Below are 22,005 nucleotides of genomic sequence, written 5' to 3' on the forward strand. Positions count from 1 at the left end.
TTTTTTTATCACAATGAATTGTGAAGTAATGTTTTAACCCAATGGGTTCAGTGTCCTGGTTTTCAGGGACTACCAACAAGTGCATATACTCCATGTTCTGGTTTTCTGGGATTTGCTTTATACCCAACCACCAGCTGGTTCACACTGGCGTTCATATTTTAAAGGTTTACCCATGGACCCGTTCCAAAGTACGGTATATATTATGAAAGGTCAAAACTGGCCAAAGGTTAAAGCTGCAGTGATAGGTTGGCCATTCAAAAGGAGGTCATGTTCATAGGTTACTCTGTGTGTGTGTGTGTGTGTGTGTGTGTGTGTGTGTGTGTTTGTGTGTGTATGTGCGTGTGTGTATGTTTGTGTGTGTGTGTTTGTGCACGTGTGTGTGCACGTGTGTGTGTGTTTGTGTGTGTGTGCACATGTGTATGCGTGCACGTGTGTGTGTGCACGTGTGTGTGTGCGTGTGTGTGTGTGTGTGCATCCATATATATATAAATATATATATATATATATATATATATATGTAGATGACCATGTCCTCTTTTGGAATGGCCATCCTATAACTAGTGGGCAGCTTTTCATTTCCTTTCAAAATATTTTTGTTGCGTTTAACATAACCACCCATACATAAAATATTAAAAAGACAAAATAATGATGCATATATTCCATCCCTTAATATTAATTGTGATTATCTATTATGTTAATTATATATATCAATCATATGCATATGTTTTGGGAATGTCCTACATTACAAAGTTATTGACAGAATATTTTGAATTATTTGTCAATGATCTTTAAGATTAAATTAGATTCTTTCCCTGTAACTGCACTGTTTGGTTATTTACGTGAACCAGATATATTTTTATTGGCAGCTCAAGAGAAAGTTTTACCTTTTAGCTCGTTGATAGCCAGATGGACAGTTTTAATGAAATGGAAAGATGAATTCCCACCATCTCATGCCCAACGGTGACATGATGTAATGTCATATTTAATCTTAGGTATATTATTAAAGATACAACTTTTCAGTTTGACAAGTTATCAGTTTGAGTCCGGCCCATTAATCGAATATTATTATAATTGCCAGTTTTAGAGGATTTGGAGGCTCTAGGGCTATTCTGTCTGTCTTCAAGAGGTCGTGATCTGATCCATCTTTTTATTTCTCTTGTAATCTTGATTAGAGGGTGGGGTTGATTAGTTTTAGGGATTTTTTTTTTCTTTTTGATAAGTGGATTTGTTGGTTTCATAAATAATTATCATATCTTTTTTAGATCTTATTAAGATGTATTGTGATTTGTTGTAATAGTAAATAACCAGTGGGCAGCTTAACTGTAGAAATTAGGTGGTTAGTCAAGAGACCATGAGGTTCAAACATCACAAAACAAGTCAAAGGACATCATTATTTCCTTTTCATCCGAGGAGATATTCAAGATACGGGTGTGGTGGGCTTTGGTGCAGCAAACAAACATAAAACTTGAGAATACTGTACTATATGCTTTAATCAGCTTAAAGTTAAATACCAGGTGAACACCAGGTCTGTACAACCTCTGGTTCCATGTGCTGACTGATTTAGAAAGGAGCCGGTTTGACTATTTGGGCCAGTGATTGGCATGTTGGGGCCAGAGACTAGGAAATATCCCTGAAAGGTGCATTAATAAAACTTGAAAACACTTCAGGTATAATTCACTAAAATGTCATGACTGGCTTGGTCAATGGATCAGTCAACTCCTGCTCTGGCGTCCATCTATCGAAGTGCCAGGAAAATTGGCCATTGAAAGATAGAACTACACCAAAACAGTGCATAAAACAAATGAAAGGAATAGATACAATGGCAGGAAGACGAGAAATCAACATTGTGTGAATCACCAGCTTGGACTTCATTATCCTGATCGTTCGGTGTTATTGACAGTGGTAATAGATTTCACACTTTATTGAGTATGGCATGAGTGTCTTGAGTCCCTGCACATGAAACTGAAACAGCCAACATTCTTATTTTGTAAAGAATATCAGTCTGAAAGCAGTGATTTTTTTTAGGCCAGGGCTGAGTTCTGAAAAGGCAACAAGCAGTTCCACTTCTGTCACCTTGGAAGTATTGAAAAAATGCTATAAATATGAAGAGGGATTAAGGAAGGATAAGAGAACGCACTTCTTGTCTGAACATAGGTATTCATCCCTCATTAAATAGCACTCTCTTCTGCTTCACACTTCACAATTCTCTTTTGACTCTTTCTTATTTCCTCCATACGCAGGATGTAGGTGGGCACGCATACAGGCCACAGTTATGACTGTCTATTTTGTCAGATCTGTGGAACTGTCCCTGTTCCATTCGTACTAGCGTACCACTCCTCAACTCTTCCTCCATTATGATGATGGTTGCAGTTGTGCTATCCATGCCCATACCCATGCAGATCTTGGCAATTTTATTTCTTCCACCCTGCCTTAAATGTTATGGACTGTTTCTGACACCTCACTTTGCTCCATTGACTTCTCTATCTCCATCTCAGGAGAAAAAAATGATATCTGCAACAAACTCACTATCACTCATACCATCCTTTATTCTACCTCTTCCCATCCTGTCACTTGCATTCTAATTTTAGGCCACCGCAAGCTCTATTGGATTCCACTGTTTCCATCTCTTCTTTACCTCCTCCTGCACTTATTTTGTCCTCTCCATAACTTTTCTTTCCCCACCCACTTGGAATTAACATAGATCTATCTGCTCTCCTACCTTCCATTTTCTTTCCCTTTGTCTTCTTTCCTCCAGCTCTCCACCCCATCACCTTTCCATTAACAGAGCCAACCCTCATCCTCCTGTTTGCTGGTGTGCCCTCCTTCCCTCATCCATCTATTATCTCCTGCCTTTGGGACCATGCTCCTCCCCCTCACCATTTTTTCCGGGTACTTGCAGACATTTTTCCATACCTTGATTAAGGGATCTAGCCCAAAACGTCGGTTATGTATCTTTACCTTTGCTATATAAAATATACAGTTTGACACAGCTGAATTTCTCCAGCAGTGTTTTTACTTCAACCAAACTTTCAGGTTTTACATGCTCTATCATACCTTTGGGACCCTCCTCCAGCTTCTTTCTCCATTTATATCTGTAATTTAACCTTTTCTTCTTAGTCTTAATAAAGGGTTCACACTCGAAATGATGACTGACTATTCAGTTCCTTCTGCAATTCTTTGTCTCCTCAAAGTACCAGCATCTGCACCTTTTGTGTTTCTCTAGACTTCCTAGCTTTTCTAGCGTAGATAAATTGTTGAACGTCTTTCCACGTTGCAAGAGAGCTGCTTTTCCCAAGGAGATGGCATTCAAAATTCCATCATTTCAGTTTCAGATTCTTATGGGGCCATGAGCCCTCATCTCATTAAACGTAGAAAACCACAGCACAGTAAAGGCCCAATTTAATCCCAATTCAAATCTTTTCTTCTGTTGCATTTCTTAGTGTAAATAATTGCAGGTTCAGATTTATGAAGATCAATTGCTTCTTCAATCTGATTGACATCCAGATTAATGAAGCAAATGATTATCTTCATAAGGCATCTCTTAACAGAAGCTTATTTTAAATTTTACTTTGAGATTTGATTCACCTTAGATTTTATACTTGCAAAGATACTCTTCATTGTCCATTCCTTTTATTTACCTTAGTTACAAGAAAATTACATTAGTGACCATACCTGAAGGATAATTATAACTATTTACAGAGTTCTAAATCCACTGCATTGCAATGAAGAAGTGGTGAAATACATGCCAATTTGCTATCTTCATGTGGAAGAAGGATAAAATAGTAAATATTTGTTGAAAAGATTTTTGACACTTACATTCAATATTTCTTCTTTAAATTATGTGCTTAAACTAACTTACATGATCGGTTAATCAAATATTTAACGATTGAAACGTACCCTGAAAGAATACCATGGAAAAAACTTATCCTGATGCTGCAAATTTTTGTAACTTCAAAAGCCAGCTCTTTCTATTGAGAATATACCAAAAATTTAGGGGTAACTTCCTTCCTCTTGGGCCAGTGTCACTCCAGAAATACGATCTAAATTATTCCTGTAGCCAAAAGGGAAAGTAAACTGTCAACCTGCACTTAACACACATCTATTTGGCTGATTCATTAGGGAACTTTAAATAGGGTTCATTTTGATTCCTGGCAGTATGCCTTGAGAGCCTTGCACTACTGAAACAATGTTGAGAGGTGGAGCTGATGGAACACTCTTAGGTTTGCACTGACAGTCTCCCAGAGCTAATTAATTTGGGGTAATTATTTGGAAGGCCTTTCTATTAATCATTGGGCCTCTTTATCTCATTGAAGGGTGTGTGCTTGGGGAACATTCATACAGAGGGTTTAAAGCAACAGGAAAAGAAAGATTGGCTGTAGGCTTCTAGTTACGAAAGACTTGTTTTACAACCTCAAGAACATCAATCAGTCCTGCAATCTAACGGTAAGCAGATGTGCTTAATCATCCATTCTGATGGGAAAAAAAAAGACTTTTGGCCTTCATGAAAGAAAGAAATAGAGTTGATATTCCTCAGCTTTCCTTGACTGCAAAAAAGGGTTATGCAAATTGCATTTTTTTTGGTGAGAGAAGCATTTGAGTTTAATTTATTGTATAGCTTTCCAGGGGGATTGAAATGAAAGAATAGCAGGATGAGTGTCAAAGAGTGCACTGCTTTGTAAACTGTTTCCAAAACGTCAGGCTTTATTCAATAAAATCCACTGTTATCATGAAGCATGGCCACCACAAATTTAATTGAATAACACACCATTTAATCACATTCTGCTTGGGGTACTACTCTGGATATTTGACCGAAAATGTCAATATATGTCATCCTCATGCCCCTAAAGGAATTACCACATGCAAAATTTGTTTTGCTACAAGAGAGGATAACTTGAACCATCCTGTCCCAGGCTTGTCATTGGGTAACGCCAGGCACAGCATGATCTCTGTCAGCATTACATCAACTCGAGCGCCTGCCAAACAAGTGAATGACTTCAGAAACTTGATCCAACCACAGCTACCCCACTAATCCTGCTCCCAAATCCTAACCACAATCAACCACGCCAATTCTCAATATGTTAACATCAAAGTCTGCAATAGCCTGAGTCGCAGGCCCCAATTACTATAGTTCCTCATCCCACCCTCAATAGTTGTCTGAGTCCAAATCCCAAACTCTGCTGTCCCTAAATCCACAACCTCCATCTCAGTGAAAGTGCTGGCCCTTTAAACAGTCGATGGTCTCGAGTAATTTCCATCATTATCTAAACTGGAAGTCCTGATCAATTCCAACCTGCCTCCATCCCTGCACCCTAAATTTGACAGTTTCAACCTTGAATTCTGCCCCTTCCCCTAATGAAAATTGCATGGCTCAGAGTCATATGTTAACCGGTCATAGCATAGCATAAAAATGTATGAGATAATAAGACACATTGATCATGTAGATGGCCAGAGGCTTTTCTTTCCCAGGGCTGAAATGGCTAACATGAGGGGACATAGTTTTAAAGGGCCTGGGAGTAAGTACAGAAGGGATGTAAGATATATATTTTTCAGACAAAGATTGGTGGGTGCAAGGAAGGGCAATGGTGGGATAGGCAAGTACAAAGGAATCTCTTGAGAGACCATTAGATACATATATGGAACTGAGAAACAAGGAGGGAGATGTGGGGCAGATGATACAGCACAACACTGTGGGCTGAAGGGTTTGTCCTGTGCTGTAGGTTTCTGCGTTATATGTTCTATAAACACAATGAGGCCTGTGGCTGCCAGTCACACAGAAATCAGCCTCATCTAATGGGAAAAATACGCAATGTCTGCACAAGTGAAGTGCAGAAGCGTTCAGCGGAGGATCAATGACTGAAGGATTTGTTATTGACCAAATAAAAATAAAATTACATTTCAGAAATTACGTTAAATCATTTGAGTTTCAGATAATGGGTCTCCCTCTGTCTCCTCCGATAATGTTGTTCAGATGATTGGAAATGAACACCCCTTAACCCCACTGGAAATATTTACCTCTCTGTGGAACCCATCAAATTAGCAAATAGTTTGTTCCTTCTATCAGAAAGCTCTAAGTGCAATTAATCAGAGAAGGAATTCTCCAAATTAAATCTGCACAATCTAGAGTCCTACAGCACAGAAATGGATTCATAAGCCCACCAATTTCATGCCAACCATCAAACATCCATTTATAATAATTCCATGCTAATACCATTTTATTCTCCTCATTTTCTCTGTAGCTGCCTCCAGATTCGACCACTAAGCTACATACTACAGGCAATTTACAGTGGGCAATTAATACATAAATTTGGACATCCTTAAGCAGTGGGAAGAAACAGGAACATCCATAGAAAACTGTCCAGACATAAAGGGAACATCTGAAATCTATGAAGAACAGCAGAGATCAGAAATGAACAGTTCTAGGAGCTCTGCCTTTCTGCCAGCCAAGGAGCATGCCTGTATTTGTGTGCGCAGATGATCATATTTCGTGAAAGAACACAAATAAAATAGTTATTGCATTCTAAATGTAAGTCATTGATTTAGAATGGTTATTTAATCATCTGATATTTTTTGAGAATCTAGATGCCTAGTGCTGAGATAACAACCACTCTCTCAACGTCAGGAAGACAAATGATTTGATCATAGACTTAAGCAAGTCGATTGTAGAGCCCACATCCGTGATCACATCAACTGTGCTGATGTGGAGATATTGTAGTAGTTGGCTGCAACTTCTAGAGAGTAAACATCTTCAGTGACCTGACCTGTATCATTTCTGTAGACGTGGTGGTCAATAAAGAACATCGACATTTCTACTTCAACGGGTGCACCATCAAAAACATCCTGGGTGGCATGGGGAACTGATTGTCCAAAATCTGAAGGAGCTGCAGAAGGTGGTGAAACCACTCTCCCCTCCATCAACACCATCTGCACACCTCACTTCCTAGAAAAGGCATCCAACAGTCTGAAGGGCTCACCCCTGAAATACTCTCTTCTCCTTCTTCCATTGGGGAGAAGATTCAGGAATGTGGAATCCCACACATTTTTCCCTGCAACCATCAGACTCCTGAATGAACCTCACAACAGTAATGTCATGCTACCCTTGTTGTGTATTAATTGATCCTTTCACTGTGACACTATACCCTTTAATTGTGCTCTTGCTTTTCGATTTTCTACGGCTGCATGTATATTCAAGTGAACCTGCCAGATTGCTCAGATAGGAACCTATATCACTGTACTTTAATCTGCATCTGATAATTAAGTTCAAATATTATAAAATAAAATAAATGTGGATTGAAAATGATGACATTGTGATTAAACAACCCTATTAGCTCACTTTAAGATGAAAACTGCCCTATAAGATGGCCAAAATAGTGCTATATACCTTATTCATACAGACTGTAATTGTTCAAGAAGGCAGACCACCAGCACAGATTTGATAGTACAGATGGAAAATTATTGCTAGCTTTATTATCCACTCATGCATCTGTCAATAAATAAAATAAATGCATTCACCTTTCACTGAGCAGTTCGTACAATGTAGAAAACCATTTTGTTAAGAGATAAAACTTATTCAAATCGATGCACTAGCTGTAATATAATTGGAGATCTCCAGGCACTGCAAAAAAATGATAATGAGCAATGAGACTTTATTGTCATATACATAAATACCATGTACAGATGTACTGAATTTTTTGCTTGTTGCAGCTAAATGCACCAACTGCAATAGTATATATTTAATTACCATAATATTCCAAGATAGAAAAGTGCTGCTTCTCAGATCTAGTTACAGTACGACTGGCTATTGACCTGTCCTCTAAATCTGACCCATTACCCATGTACCTTTTGCTCTAAATCAACAATGATTACGAATTCAATGGAATGCCTGCCACCAAGATAAAATCAGCCTCATGTCAAATGCCAGAATGTGAATGGTTCTAGATTTCAAATGCAAACCTCAGTGAGGATTCTCAAAAGGGCAAAATACCTGGAAGGCAATATTCTTTTAGCACTGCCAGGTACTACCTGACAAAGCCTCTCTCATTCTCAAAGATTTCCTCCTGACTGCTGCTTCAATTAACTTATGAGGACATTGATGCTGGATTTCCAGAAGAAAACATTTTATTTGCAGGTACCATTCAGGTAGGAAATCCACCATTCCTCCATCATCTGATCAATACCTACCTCCAGACATATCAATGTGGTGCATTTGTAACTATCCTGAGATATTTCTTATATCATGTAGAATGAAATGAACGGATTGAAGACTCGCTTCTTTGAAGGTGGGGCTCTTATGAGGAAAATTAAATGGATCAACTACTTGTCATTCTGGCTGAACTTGGGTGTGAATACCTCAGTGGTGGCTTTTATAATCATATACTAGGTACCAGAGAGAATGAGGATTTTCTACGTTCCTTCTCTGCCATTTGATACTTAATTTCCAGAGGAACAGAGAACTGGACATTGAGCCATTTCCTAAATGGACAAACTGGCATCAACTGAGCACCAAATTTTGATACATCAATGTTCATCCTGTCCAAGTTGACCTTATAGTCTTTCTCACAACCCTCAAAGAACTGGAGTCAAAATTGGGACAGTATAGAAACAAACCATTTGGCCCATTATCCATGCCAACCAGTGGGCATGTATTAATCCCATTTTCCAGTATTTGGTCCCAGGTGGCTCATGTTCATCTGGACACCTATTAAATGCTGTTAACAACTTAACTTCAAACACTCCCTCAGCCAGTGTGGAAGGTTCCTCTCATCTTAAATCAAACTTCGCCATATCAGAAAGATGATTTAAAAGTGCGGTGCTACAAATCTTGGAAGATTTGGAATAGAGAGATAGGAGATTAGAGCAGGTATAGAGTGTTTGAAGAGAAGACCTTCTTGGAGCACCCTTCAAACTGTCACCTTTCTCCAATGTCATCTTGGACGGAATACCACCAAAGAAGACAAAAATGTCAGGTGCATGGAAGACCATGACCAGAAGCTCGCTTGTGTAATGCACCCTTAATCATGAACTCCCTTCCCATAGCATTGTGAGAATATGTTCGCCATAAGGACTGCAGCTGTTCAAAAACCTCACTGTAATCTTCTCTAAGGCAACTTTGAATGTAAGAAATGCTTCAGCCTTAAGATCCCGGAAAAAAAACCAAAAATAAGTTCTTAGGAATTTACCCATGAAATAGTTCTCCAGTACAATGTTACCATAAACCCAAGCTGTTCCCATTATGTGATAATTGAAATTGTAATCAGATAGGTATTTTAAACTCTGCAGCTACATTTAAAGTTAAACAAACACATTAGAGTAAATGGAATGGATGGTAATTGAGGCAGTAGCTTCAATGCACCATTGGTATCACCCAGAATATAATTTTGAACATCTCCCATTTTGACTGAAACAAGGTGTGGGCTCATGAATAAGCCCCAACTTATTCGTAAAAAAAGAACACTGGAATATAGAGAATTAAAATCACATGGAACAAAAAATCATAAAAATAATTTGAAGAACGATACACGTAAAGAGACATGAGATACTTAAACTGGTACAGTGATTATGGCCTTTCTAAATAAAGAGCCATAGCCCTTTAATTGAGATGGCAAATAATTGGAGAGTATTTTGATCATCAGTAATTCAAAAAATATGCTTTAATTTTCCTGACAATACTGGCATTGTTCAACAGTATATAGCAGTTTCACTCTGATAGCCTGAATATGCCTGGGATTGTCTGATCTTGGAAGCTAAGCAGACACAAGACTTGGAGGGGAGACCACCCAGGAACACCAGTTGCTGTAAGTTTCTGAGAGGGGCGCTGGACAAAGTGGCGACTCTCGGTCTACCTTACGTAGACAAAAGTAAAAGATTTTCATGTATGTTACATTCTAAATATTATGTGACAATAATGGAACCTTCACCTTTTACCATTTTCATCATCAATTTAACATCTCTCTTTGTGGAAAGTGTGAACATTTTGACTTCAGTTTAATCAGGACTCACTGATGTCAAATGCTACCCTGGTGTCATCTCTCACCTGGCCTCTGTAATTCAGTACTTCACTAAGTGCATAATAGGTATGGAGTCTCATTATCCTGAACAAATCTAAACCAAGCAGGATTTTGGTGAGTACATTGAGAGTAGACTATTTGCTAGTTTTGAACTGGATTTCATGCACAATTCAAGGATGATTGATTCTGCCATGTAAGTAGTAGGCATGTTGACTGACCATTTCTCTCCATGGATGCTGCCTCACCGGCGGAATTCCTCTAGCAGCGCCCTGTCTGCTCAAGACTCTGTAGTTCATTTTTTGATTTCTCCATCAACACAGTGGTAGGACCCAACTTTGATGCAGATCGATGCTCAAGATTCTGTAGTTATTTTTGGATTTTTCCATCAACACACTTTGAGGCGGCTCCATTTTCACACAAGCAGAGTTTTTCACTGACAGGTGTAACAAAAGCTTGGATTGTGATCTTGCAGCTTTACTCTTCTGCTCAAGAAGTTGAGAATGGCTGGTGTACAGTTTCCTGACATAAGAATGACTGCATTACCCACAAAGGGAGAATGGCAAAGATTAACTATGGAGGCTTTTGAGATACACAAAAGCAGCAGATGCTGGAAATTTGAGCAGATAAACAATTGCTGGAGAAACATGGCAGGTCAGAATGTATGATCAAAATTGTCAGAAAACAGTCTTGTGTAAAAGTGGAAAGGTTTTGGAATGAACTGAGTTTATTATTAGGGAAAATTATGAAGATATAGATACCAAAGGATCAAGAATATTTTTACTTGAAAATATTTATGAAAACGATATAAAATTGAAATTAGACAAATACCAAGAAATAGTTTAAAGTCTTGCAATAGCAACTGCAAAGAAATGTATAGCAATATCATGGAAACATGATAGAGAAGTGTTATTAAGTAGATGGTATAATAAGATGCAAAATTGTATTCCTCTGGAAAAAAATACATAGATTAAGGAATTGATTTAAACATTTTTATAGTATTAGGAAACAATATATGGATTTTATGGATAATTTTCCATCCACTTCTATTTTATCCACTCCTCTTAATTAGTAATTTTTAATAACAATTAATGTTTGTCTCTTCTAATATTATTGTGTATTAAATTATAAGTGTTTTTTTTTCTTTTCTTACTTTTGGGTGGGAGGGGGACGGGGAGAAAATATATAAAAATACTTTTTTTGTATCATTGCCTATGGATATTTGATTGATGTTTTATTCATTTTTTCCTGTAATGATGCAAACAACTAAATAAAATTTAAAACAAAATTGTCGGTAAACATTTTTTTGTATTTGGACCCTGTATCAAGAGCTGGTTCCAGAAATGGCAGGTTTGCATTGCAATGGGAAACTGAATGGTCTGAAAATATATTCTCTGGAATTGAACAGAATGACTGGAAATCACAACAAATACTAAATTCTTAAAATAAATTCAAGGTCAGATAGAAGGAGGATAGATATTTTCCCTGATTGAGGAGGCGAGGACCAGGGGGAAAAATTTGAAAATAGGTTATATGGTTATATGGTTAATGGTTCGCTATTTGGAACTGAGATAAGGAAAATAATTTTTAATGCAAAGGGTGACAAATCTGTGGAGTTCTCAACTCTGGAGGCCTATGGAGGCTCAGTCATGACCTTTGTTCAAAATAAAAATCACTAGATTTCTGGATATTAAGGAAATCAAAGGAAAAAATAACTGCTGAAAAATGATGCTGAGGTAGAAGATCAGCCATAATCTTTTTGAATGGCACAGTAGTTATCGGAACTACATCCTTCTATTCCATGCTTTTTTAAGTGTCTTCCTTAAACCTAGTGATTGCAAGTGATTCCACCATTACTTATGGAAGTGAATAGTAAACTTAACCTCCAAGATCATCTTTAAACCTCCTATCTCTCATCTTTAAACCTCCTATCTCTCATCTTAAAAATATGCCCTCTTGTAATGGACGGTACCACCATGGGAAAAAAGATTTTGACCATTGAACCTGTCTACGCCTCTTGTAATTTTATGCACATCTATCATGTCATTCCACAGCTTCCTTCGCTGCAGGGAAAAAAATCACTTCAGCCTGTCCTGTTTCTTGCAGTGACTAAAGTCCTCCAATGTGGTTTAACCCTTGAAAGTCTTTTGAAATAGCTGAAAAAGCCACTCAGTTACAAGGCAAAAAAAATGGGAAAAGTGTTGGGAGTTGTGCTCTGTTTCAGAGGAGTTTAAATTGAAATGGAGTGAGAACCTTGGCAACTAGTTAGAATCTGTGATACAAACGGAGCCAACGGCTATTAAAAAGGGAAGCTCAAGTGGAGCAGCAATTGTTGGAGCGGCCAATGTGAGAGTGGCCTAGTGTAGGAATGGAGAGTTACAGGCTTTGGCTCAAGAGGCTTCCGTGGGCAGAAGCTGAGTACGTGCTACACATAAGGTCAGGTAAGGTCTTCTCATAATAACCCATAGTCAGTAGTACAAATGACAGTGAGCTATAATGATTGGACATTCAATAGTAAGATAAACAGATAAGAGGTTCTGTGAACAAGATCGAGACTCCCAGATGGTTTTTGCCTCCAGAAAAGGGGATATAGGGAGTTAGGAAGGAAGCTAAAAAGCAAGACCTCAAAGGTGGTAATCTCTGGATTGCTGCCTGTGCCATGCGCCAGTGAGGCCAGGAATAGGGAGGTAAGGCAGATGAATGTGTGGCTGAAGAGTTGGTGCAGGGGACAGGGGTTCAGATATGTAGATCATTGGGATCTCTTCTGGGAATGATATAACCTGTGCAATTTGCTAGAACTGTTGGGAAAATGTTTATAAATCACTTGGATGAAGAAGTAGACTGATAGGTCAATGAGTTTACAAGTGACATGAAGGTTGGAGGTGTTGTGGATAGTGCAAAAGATTGTCATAGGTTACAACAGGATGCAGAGTTGAGCAGAAAAGTGGCAGATATAGTTCAATCCGCCTATATGTGAAGTAATGCTTTTGGGAAACAATGTGGAAGATCAGAGCCACGTTGGGGTCCAATCTATCAATATCTCAATGTTGCCATGAAGATTAATAGGGTAGTTAAGAATATTTATTTATGATGGGCTTCATTCATCAGGGGATTGAGTTCAAGAGTCAAGAGGTAATGTTGCTGCTCTATAACAATCTGGTTAGACCACACTTAGAATTGTCATCTCACTACTGGAAGGATGTGGAAGTTACGGGGAGGGTGCAGAGAAGATTTACCAGGATGTTGGCCTTGATGAAGGGCTCAAGCCCAAAATGTTAGTTATGTATCTTTATCTTTGCTATATAAAGTACACTGTTTGACCTGCTGAGCTTCTCCAGCATTGTGTTTTTCATACAACCACATTGTTTGCAGATATTCATGTATTACCCTACCAGGATGTTGGCTGGATTGGAGATTGTGTCTAATGAGGCAAGGTTAGCAGAGCTAAGGCTTTTTTCTTTGAAGAGATGTCTTAATAGATGTTTGCAAGATTATGAGAGGAATTGATGGGATGGACAGCATACACCTTTTACTTTCCTCTAGGGTGAACGTAGCAAGCACCAAAGGGCATCTGTACAAAGTGAGGGGAGGAAAGTTTGGTGGAGTCATCAGGGGTAAGTTTTTTTTCAGATTGAGTACAATGGATGCCTGGAATGTGTTCCTCAGTGCGATGGTTGAGGTGGCAAATAGAGTAATTGAAAAAGACTCTTGGACAAGCACATGGATGAAAGGAAAATAGATGGTTTTGTGGTTGGGTAGGTTCCGATTTTTAAGTAAGTTTATAGTGGGCCAAAGGGGCTGTTCTGTGCTGTAATGTTCCATGTTCTAAAATGGTCTCTCCTAAAATATGAATTTAATAAAATCATGTTTCTGTTAATTCATGACAATTCACATCCTTCTGGAAACATAATCAAGAAGAAAAAAAATCACCAACATTTCAAGTGCATTTGGTATAATTTTACGGAGCAGATTAATTTGGTCCTGCTGTTAGTTACGGTTAGAAAATGAATCTTTGTTTGTTAAATTCTCCTTGAAGCAAAAGTAATGATGATTTCAAATGACAAATGTCAGATGTCTTCCATTTTAGCGTGGTGTTTTCTTCCAAAAGGTTCTGAATTTACTTTAACTTTCCAGGTAAATATCAGAAAGTGACCAAAATGCCTATCAGAAAGTGACCAAGATGCTTGCTAAACAGTTGTCTGTTAGTCGATTCATTGGTCAGCCCATAAATATAATATAATGTTAAGCAGTAATTAATTAGTCATTAAAAATAACATGATGCTGTCGAGACGAAACTGTTTTCACAGCATATCTTATCGTAGTGTACCTCCTGAGTGCAATTTAGACCCCTTCATTGCTGTTGAATCTTTACTGAGCTCAGAGAAAATATTGCACCTTGGCAAGCAATGTCTGTAAGGAACATGAAATTAATAAAAGTTGCAGATTCTCAGTCTAAACAGACGTGTAATTAGTGTTCAGTGGAAGGCACACAATGTATTTATCAAAACTTTTCATGCACAATAATGTTTTAATCACAGAATATCGAATAATAATTTCAAGTTTTTTGTCACATGTACTGAAGTACAGGAAGAAAGTTTGTTTTGCAAGCAGTCCAGTTCATCAATCCATCCACAGTTTAGTAGAGAAAACATTTCAGAGTGCAATGGACAGTACAGACAGCGCTCAGTTAATGGAAAATAGAAAAGGGTTTCCAATTGAAAATAAAGACTTTCATTCTATGTTGTCTTTCATGTTCCATTCAGGATATTTCATAGTATTCCACAGCCAATCAAATACTTCCAAAGAGTAGTCAGTGTTGTAATGTAAAAAAAACATCTTACTGCAAAATTGTCCTGTAGAGTATGGAGTGCAACATTCTTTCTTTTTCTTTGGCTTGGCTTCGCGGACGAAGATTTATGGAGGGGGGAAAAAGTCCACGTCAGCTGCAGGCTCGTTTGTGGCTGACAAGTCCGATATTATTTGCATGCTAAAGGGTTTATAGATTCATTGGCAGGAGCCTAGTTATTTAAAGTGTATAACAGTGATGGATAAGGGATTGTGAGTGGGGAAAACAATGTACAAGGAAGCAAGGAAGAAAGAACTGAAGGATGATAACAGTGTATACATTTGCATCTATGAAATTAAAGCAACTCAGTATGTTGGCTGAATGGGGCGGGGGGGAAGAAAGAGAGTGAGTGAGAGAGAGAGAGAGTGAGAGAGAGAGAGTGAGAGGGAGAGAGTGAGTGAGAGAGACAGACAGACAGACAGACAGAGGGAGAGAGAGAGAGAGAGAGAGAGAGAGAGAGAGAGAGAGAGAGGGAGAGAGTGAGTGAGAGAGACAGACAGACAGAGAGAGGGGGAGAGAGAGAGAGAGAGAGAGAGAGAGAGAGAGGGAGAGAGTGAGTGAGAGAGACAGACAGACAGAGAGAGGGGGAGAGAGAGAGAGAGAGAGAGAGAGAGAGAGAGAGAGAGAGAGAACTGGTATCAATACATGTAAAGAAATAAGGGAGTAAAGTTGATTCCATGACAGGATCTTACCTGGTCAATTGCATTCATGCCAGCTCACAGAACAATCTCATCATTCCCATTTTCTCTCGACTTCTTTCTCCAATAGCTGACAATATGCTTTCTCCCATATCACTTGGATGAAGAGGTTGCAGGCTGGGTCAGTAAGTTTACAGATGAAACAAAAGTTCAAGGTGTTGTGCATAAGTGGCAAAGGTTGTTATGGTTATAACCACATATAGATAGGATACAGAGTTGGGTGGAGAGGTGGCAGATGGTGTTCAATCTGGATAAGTGTGAAGTGATGCACTTTGGAATGTTGAACTTCAAGATGGAGTTCACGGTTAATGGTAGGAGTCTTAATGATGTGGAAGAACAGAGGAATTGTGGAGTCCAGGTTCATAGATCCCTCAAAGTTGCCACGCAAGGTGGTTACGAAGGCGTAATTAAGTGTGTTGGCCTTCATTTGTCGGGGGAATTGAGTTGAAGAACTAGAACATAACCTTGCAGCTCAATTATTGCATTCAATTCTGATTGCCACATTGCAGGAATGATGTAGAAGCGTTGCGGAAGGTGCAGAGCAGATTCACCAGGATACTTCCAAGATTGGAGTGCATGTCTCATTGAGCAAATTTGATCAAGGTTTGGCTTTTCTCTTTGGAGTGATGAAGGATGGGAGGTGACTTAACAGAGGAATACAAGATTATGAGGGGTTTCAATAGGGTGGAAACCCAGTCCTCGAGTACTGGGATGACAACAGGAAATACCAGAGACATTTGCTAAAAGTGAGAGGCGATGTCAGAGGTAAGATTTTAGGCAGAGAGTGGTGAATACAATAGGGACATTAAAAAACAGGCACATGAATATAAGAAAAATAGAGGGTTATAAAGATAATGAAGGGAAAATGTGATTGTTCTGGAGTAATTTTACATTGGTTAGGACAACATCATGGGCCGAAGAGCATGTACTGTGCTGTGATATTCCATGTTCTAAATGCCCATCAGCACCTTATTTTTTGTTGTTTGCTCACACTTGGGGGTAGTTTACATTGGCCAATAAACCAACCTACCAGCATATTCTTGGGAGGAAGAAAGTAGAGCACCCAGCAGAACCCATGGGAACATGGAGAATGCTCAGATCTCACACAGAATCATCGCATATGGTTGGTTATGACAAATACACTATCTAATCTCTTTATACAAGAACATAAGAAATAGCAGTAGGTCACTTCAGTGCCCAGATCCAAGCCTCTGATGGAGAAAATACCAAAGATTCAACCACCTCCATCAAATCTCTCCCCATTTCTGTTCTTGAGAGGGCAGCCAACATCCTGATAGACGACCATCACTCTGGTCACAACCTTTTCCAACTGCTACCTTTGGGTGGAATGCTCAAAAACCTAAAGTACAGCTCCTCTAGCTTCAAGAATACTGGCTTTCCAACAGCTATCATGCTCTTGAACCTCCTCTTGTCATACTCACCATGGACTGCTCTAGCATTGGCATTGATAGAACTGGTCCACCTATTTATGCTCGGGCTCGTAGACTTCCAAAAGACAAGCTTTCAATTACAAGAGCAGAGTTCGCAGTAATGGAGGAATTGGGGGGGTATGCAGGTCCAAAAGTCCATGGGCTTCACCCTTTCACATGGTGCCGAAAAACTGCGGTGGTTGGTGGTCATGTGGGGACTACAGGCGGTTGAACGATATAACCGTCCCTGACCGCTATCCAATCCCTCATATTCAAAATTTCTCAGCACGGTTGGCTGATGCTACTATATTTTCCAAAGTATATTTAGTGAAGGGATATTATCAGATTCTACTTCACCCTGTGGATGTTCCAAAGACGGCTATTATAACCTCCTTTGGTCTCTTTGAATTTATCAGAATGCCATTTGGTCTGAAGAACACAGCCCAGCCATTTCAAAGATTGATGGACATTGTCACTAGGGACTTAGAAGGAACCTTCGTATATTTGGATGACATCGTCATAGCGAGCCCAGATGAGGAATCATATAAACAACACCTCCCTCTCCTGATCGCTGGATTACAGGATTTTGGCCTTTCAGTCAACCCCGCAAAATACCAATTCGGTATGGCTGCAATTGATTTTCTCGGCCACAGGATTTCTCGTACTGGAACTATACCATTGCTAGACAAAGTGATTGCTATACAAAAGTTTCCCCGGCCTCTTACTCGGAGGGATTTGCAATGATTTATAGGGATGATTACCTTTTACCATCATTTTATTAGAGGAGGGGCAGCCGTGATGCGTCCACCGTTTGACCTATTAAATAGAAAATGATCAAATATATTGCATTGGGACGAGGAGGCAGACATGGCTTTCAAAAAAAAACAAGGATTCTTTGGCATCTGCGGCAAGTCTTGCCCACCCAGATCACAAAGCGCCACTTTCGCTAACTACAGATGCATTTGACCATGCAATTGGTGCAGTGTTGCAACAACATATAAAAGGACAATGGGTGCCACTTGCGTTTTACAGCAGACATCTTTGACCTACAGAGATGAGATATAACACATTCGACTGAGAATTACTGTCATTGTATTTGGCGGTACGCCATTTCAGATACATGCTGGAGGGTCGAGTGTTTATGACCTTTACTGATCATAAACCTCTCGTGCAGGGCATGAGTATAATTTCTGACCCAGGGTCCGCGAGGCAGCAACGCCAATTGTCATTCATCTCTGAGTTCATGACTGATATTTGGTGCGTGGCCGGTTTTTCCAATGCAGTGGCAGATGCCCTATCAAGACCAACTGTCTCTGCAGTCCAGGGTGGAATCGACACGGCACAGTTGGCAGAAGACCAGCAGTGGGATGAGGAGGTACATGCCTACAAAACTGCCATTACAACTCTCCAGGTTTTTTTTTAAAATTTTTTATTTTTCACACCATAAATCACATTAACCATGGTACACACTTTTTCCTTTTCACACATATACAGTGCCATTTTCTCCCCCCCCCACCTCCTCCCAACCCACCCCTCCCACCCCCCCTCCCATCCATTTAAGGTATACAATCTAAGATACATTAAACCAGTCAGACAATGTTGTCACTCAACAAAAATACACCAGAAATTCTACTGAGTCCATTCTTTTCATTTCCTTCTCCTTCCATCAACTTAGGTAATGATTGTCCCCGGTAGGTTTTCGCTATTGTATTTAATGTAAGGCTCCCATATTTGTTCGAATATTTCAATATTATTTCTTAAACTATATGTTATTTTTTCTAATGGAATACATTTATTCATTTCTATATACCATTGTTGTATTTTCAAATTATCTTCCAATTTCCAGGTTGACATAATACATTTTTTTGCAACGGCTAGAGATATCTTAACAAATCTTTTTTGTGCATCCTCCAAATCAATTCCAAATTCTTTGTTTTTTATGTTACTTAGGAGGAAGATCTCTGGATTCTTTGGTATATTGTTTTCTGTTATTTTATTTAATATCTGATTTAGATCTTCCCAAATTTTTTTGACTTTCTCACATGTCCAGATTGCATGAATTGTTGTTCCCATTTCTTTTTTACATTGAAAACATCTATCAGATACTGTTGGGTCCCATTTATTTAACTTTTGAGGTGTAATGTATAGCCTGTGTATCCAGTTATATTGTATCATACGTAACCTCGTATTTATTGTATTTCTCATCGTTCCGGAGCATAACTTCTCCCATGTTTCCTTTTTTATCTTTATATTTAAATCTTGTTCCCATTTTTGTTTAGTTTTACCATTTGTTTCCTCATTCTCCTTTTCTTGCAGTTTAATGTACATATTTGTTGTAAATCTTTTGATTATCATTGTATCTGTAATCACATATTCAAGGTTACTTGCCTCTGGCAAACTCAAACTGCTTCCTAATTTATCCTTCAAGTAGGATCTCAATTGGTAATATGCCAGCGCTGTATCTTGAGTTATATTGTACTTATCTTTCATTTGTTCAAAGGATAAGAATCTATTTCCTGAAAAACAATTTTCTATTCTTTTAATCCTTTTTTTTCCCATTCTCTAAAGGAAAGGTTATCTATTGTAAATGGGAGTAACTTGTTTTGCGTCAACATTAGTTTTGGTAATTGATAATTTGTTTTATTTCTTTCTACATGAATCTTCTTCCAAATATTGAGGAGATGATGTAATACTGGAGAACTTCTATGTTGTATCAATTTTTCATCCCATTTATATAATATGTGTTCAGGTATCTTTTCCCCTATTTTATCTAATTCTAATCTCGTCCAATCTGGCTTTTCCCTTGTTTGATAAAAATCTGATAGGTATTTTAATTGTGCGGCTCGATAATAATTTTTAAAGTTTGGCAGTTGTAAGCCTCCTTGTTTATACCATTCTGTTAATTTATCTAGTGCTATCCTCGGTTTCCCCCCTCTCCATAAAAATTTCCTTATTATTTTCTTTAACTCCTTGAAGAATTTCTCTGTCAGTTGTATTGGCAATGCCTGAAATAAGTATAATATCCTTGGAAAAATGTTGATTTTAATACAGTTTATCCTTCCTATTAGTGTTGGTGGTAACTCTATCCAATGCTCTAAATCGTCCTGTAATTTTTTCATTAGTGGATAATAATTGAGTTTATATAGTTGGCCGAGATTTTTGTTTATTTGTACACCTAGGTATCTTATTGCTTGCATTTGCCATCTAAATGGTGATTCCTTCTTAAATTTTGAGAAATCTGCATTATTCATAGGCATTGCTTCACTTTTATTTACGTTTATCTTGTAACCCGACACTTCTCCATATTCCTTCAATTTCTTATATAATTCTTTTATTGATAGTTCTGGTTCTGTTAAGTACACTATAACATCATCCGCAAATAAACTGATTTTATATTCCTTGCCTTTTATTTTTATTCCTTTTATATTATTATCTATTCTTATCAATTCTGCTAGTGGTTCTATAGCTAACGCAAACAATAAAGGTGATAGTGGGCATCCCTGCCGTGTTGACCTGCTTAAGTTAAATTGCTTTGATACATGTCCATTTACTGTCACTTTCGCTAACGGTCCCTTATATAATGCTTTAATCCAATTAATATACTTCTCCGGTAAACTGAATTTTTGCAATACTTTGAACAAATAATTCCATTCTACTCTGTCAAAGGCCTTCTCTGCGTCTAAAGCAACTGCTACTGTAGGTGCTTTATTTCCTTCTACTGCATGAATTAAGTTAATAAATTTACAAATATTGTCTGTTGTGCGTCTTTTTTTGATAAATCCAGTTTGGTCTAAATTTACCATTTTCGGTACATGCTCTGCTAATCTGTTTGCTAATAGTTTAGCTATTATCTTATAATCTGTGTTAAGTAAATATATTGGTCTATATGACACTGGTGAGAGAGGATCTTTCCCTTGCTTTAGTATTACTGTAATTATTGCTGTTTTACATGAATCTGGTAAGCTTTGTGTTTCATCAATCTGGTTGATTACTTCCAGGAGGGGCGGAATTAATAAGTCTTTAAATGTTTTGTAGAATTCTATTGGGAATCCATCCTCTCCTGGTGTCTTATTATTTGGTAATTTTTTTTATTATCTCTTGTATTTCTACTATTCCAAATGGCTCTGTTAATTTATTTTGTTCCTCTATTTGTAGTTTTGGTAGTTCAATTTTAGTCAGAAATTCATCTATTTTCCCTTCTTTCCCTTCGTTTTCAGTTCGGCATAATTGTTCATAGAATTCTCTAAAGTTTTCCTTAATTTCTTTTGGAATATATGTAATTTGTTTGTCTTTTTTTGCTTGATGCCAATACCATTTTCTTAGCTTGTTCTGTCTTAAACTGCCATGCTAGGATTTTGTGCATTTTTTCACCTAGTTCATAATATTTCTGTTTTGTCTTCATTATATTCTTCTCCACCTTATATGTTTGTAGTGTTTCATATTTTATTTTTTATCCACCAATTCTCTTCTTTTAGTAATATCTTCCTTCATTACTAATTCTTTTTCTATATTTACTATTTCCCTTTCCAACTGCTCTGTTTCCTGATTATAGTCCTTCTTCATCTTGGTTACATAACTTATTATTTGCCCTCTAATGAATGCTTTCATTGCATCCCATAGTATAAACTTATCTTCCACTAATTCCGTATTTATTTCAAAATACATTTTAATTTGTTTTTCAATAAATTCTCTAAAATCCTGCCTTTTAAGTAACATGGGGTTTAATCTCCATCTATACATTCTTGGAGGGATGTCCTCTAGCTTTACTGTCAATATTAAGGGTGAATGGTCCGATTGTATTCTAGCTTTATATTCTGTTTTTTTTTACTCTATCTTGCATACGAGCTGATAACAAAAATAGGTCTATTCTTGAGTATGTTTTATGTCTAGCCGAGTAATATGAATATTCCTTTTCCTTTGGGTGTTGTTTCCTCCATATATCCAAAAGTTGCATTTCTTCCATCGATTTAATTATAAATTTGGTTACTTTGTTCTTTCTGTTAATTTTTTTCCCAGTTTTGTCCATATTT

At 38.0% G+C, this 22,005-nt stretch overlaps 1 protein-coding gene across 2 annotated transcripts in view; it reads right to left on the minus strand.

Moving 5' to 3' along the window:
- The window catches only part of LOC138756996 (catenin alpha-2-like), a 667,135-nt gene that overhangs the window by 633 nt on the left and 644,497 nt on the right, over positions 1-22,005 (minus strand). Inside the window, exons 8-9 of one of the 2 annotated variants that reach the window (XR_011353263.1) lie at positions 7,510-7,612; positions 3,617-3,638 (exon numbers count right to left, since the gene is read on the minus strand). The gene's annotated coding sequence lies outside the window, so the exon portion shown is untranslated. Of the gene's footprint in view, positions 1-3,616; positions 3,639-7,509; positions 7,613-22,005 lie in introns of those variants that run through there. The other variant, XR_011353262.1, reaches the window with a different exon arrangement.

Source organism: Narcine bancroftii, chromosome 3 (genome assembly GCF_036971445.1).
Source record: "Narcine bancroftii isolate sNarBan1 chromosome 3, sNarBan1.hap1, whole genome shotgun sequence".
Lineage (NCBI taxonomy): Eukaryota > Metazoa > Chordata > Chondrichthyes > Torpediniformes > Narcinidae > Narcine > Narcine bancroftii.